A 2,747-nucleotide genomic window follows, 5' to 3' on the forward strand; every position below is an offset into this window, starting at 1 on the left:
TTTACGCTCGGGTATCGCCAAGGTTTTTGGCAAAATTTGATGTAATATCGCTGCTCACGTTGTTCAGTCATTTTCCAGCTTAGTGGAATCCGACGAGAGCGCACTACATGACCTCACTCATAGAGCGATTGCCAACGACTGACGCTTCCTGCAGGCGGGAAAAAATTCACGGCTGTGCATGACTGTCCCCTCCACAACTCCACCGAAGGAGGCCTCTCGCACATCATTAGTTTACGCGGAAAAAAATAAGGTCCGATACTTTTTGAACAGACCTTGTATAATTTTATATTCATTCTGTAATAGTTAATGTTCTCTAATGATTTGGTCTATAGTTGCTAAAAGTCCAATTATCCCATATTTTTAAGTATAACACAACAATTAAGGTGCCATTTTCTTTTGATTTCCAAAACATATCTGAAGATTCAACTTTCATCTTCAGCAATCTCAAAAAAACATTTGAAATGAGCAACTAATTTTTGAACATTTTCAAACGTTTCGATAAACAACAAATTTTCAAACATTTAACAACCTGATAAATATTAAATTTGTAAAAATGTAAAATGTTTGGCTAAAAAAAAAAGTAGTTATAGAAATGATAAGTTCTGGTAAGTTCTTAGATTTAATAACTCAGTGCAGAATGGCCTTTGATTGAAAACAAATGGAGAAAGGACATAAGTTTAATGTTTGTTGGATTTTTTTAAATGTTCAAAAATCACTTGTTACATTAAATTTTGAATCTTCTCAAAAACATCTTGGAAATTAAAAGAAAATGGCTCCTTAATTTTGAGGTCCATTATGTTTTACTTAATAAAACATAGTTGTTCTTTCCTCGTGTTGAGGAGTTCATATTTTTCATTTTTGGCTAAATATAATTTCGAAATTTCACAAACAGTTACAAATTCAGTACTTCTCCAGAAATGACTAATATTTTTTGGCTATTTGAATATCTATCACAGTTGTAATCAGATTGAGCAATGTTTTCTAAACATATTTGTTAAAAACATTATTTAATAACAATTATAATGCATTAAAATTTAATCTACATACATAATTTAATAATTATATAATTATAGTAAAAGTAGAAACTGCTTTAATTAATAGAGTATAAAAAAAACAAAAAAATAATGAAAATTTTAAAATAATTTGAATGTTCTGAAGATGCAACTTAAAAACACAAACTTTGATTTATTATTATTATTATTTTATTTTGTACTCAAGTAAAGCAGTTTCTAAGTTATAAATGTTTTTGGAGTTTTTTTCTTTTATAATTACAATTATAAATTTCTTTATACATTCTTTATACATTAAGCATTTATTAATTATCATAAAATTTGCAAAAATAACTGTTAAAAATACAATAATATTATTAAATGTATTAATATAAAAGAGAGAATTATTTATTAACTTGATTAATGTCCATCTTTCATCTGAATCAGGAATTTACAGACTTTACTAAAGTTCAGCATTATTGCTATTGATGGAGATTGTTCTGTTCTATATGTTTAGAAATTTAACATACAGTAGAATCCCTCTAGTCCGTCACTCCGGTTAATCTGACCGTGGTCGGGTTCGAGAAACTTGTCCCGACTCGTCAGTGACTCACCGTCCGTAGCGTTCTTCTGTGTTCGTTACAGTATATGTTTTACATTGTGTGTACGTGTACAGTTTTATGTGTGTTTTCAACATGTCAGGAGTGAAACCTAAACACGTTACTCTTTCATTAAATGAAAAATTAGCAGTGCTACAAAGACCAGACAAAGGGAAGATTGTATATTTTACTTTTTTCTGATAATCCGACCTTTTTTGCGTTCCGACCATACCCCCAGTCCCAAAGGTGACGGATTAGAGGGGTTCTACTGTATTTAATATATTATTGTTTTTTATAGTTTGAATAAATAAAGTTTCCTATAAATTTATAATCAATTTTTCAATGATAATAAATAATGCTACAGTGGTTGCAGAGCTTTTGTTTATAATCTTTATTCTTATGAAGGTAGAGAGAAAGATCAATATTTTAGCCTAGTTGAACATCTTTAATAAAGTCATCAAGAGGGGAATTTGGGGATTCGTTCCCAGGCTCAGAAAAAACTTAGGGCCCATAAATAGTGGTTTCTACCTCTATAAATTAATGTTAATTTTATTAATAGAAAATAAAATCTTTAAGACTACTTTTTATTAATAAAGAAACATTCTACATATTTCATTTGTTGACAGAAAAAAATAGCAGAAAACCCTCTAATGGGCAAAAAAGATTCACTTTATCACAGTCCCTATAAAAGTGCTCAATGGTCCTGTCTTTAAGCCAGCATCATTGGGCTATAAAATATTCTGGATCATGGATTTATATGATCATAACTAAATTATTACATAGTAATTTTGATTTTATTTTTATTCATGTTTTAATAACAAATTTTATTAATTTATTGAGTTATTCTTTGTAAGTATAAGAAATACTTTAGTGTTAAATATTATATTAAAAATTTGAAAACAAAAATTTAACACAGGCATCACAAACTCTAACATGAACTGGATATGATGTAATAAATTTACAAAAATACATATAAATTTAACAAAGAGTACTACTGGTTAATTTCAGTTTGTTTTCTTTAACTATTTCAAAGTTATGTACATTTTTGGTACATAAAATTTTTGGTTTTTTTTTCTTTTTTACTTATTGGAAAACCTGACACTACCAAATGTGGTTTACCATGTTTTTCCTTAAAGGCTCTCATTTAATATTAAAACAG

This window comes from Centruroides sculpturatus, unplaced genomic scaffold (genome assembly GCF_000671375.1).
Source record: "Centruroides sculpturatus isolate CEXI.00-Female unplaced genomic scaffold, Cexi_2.0 scaffold5641, whole genome shotgun sequence".
NCBI lineage: Eukaryota > Metazoa > Arthropoda > Arachnida > Scorpiones > Buthidae > Centruroides > Centruroides sculpturatus.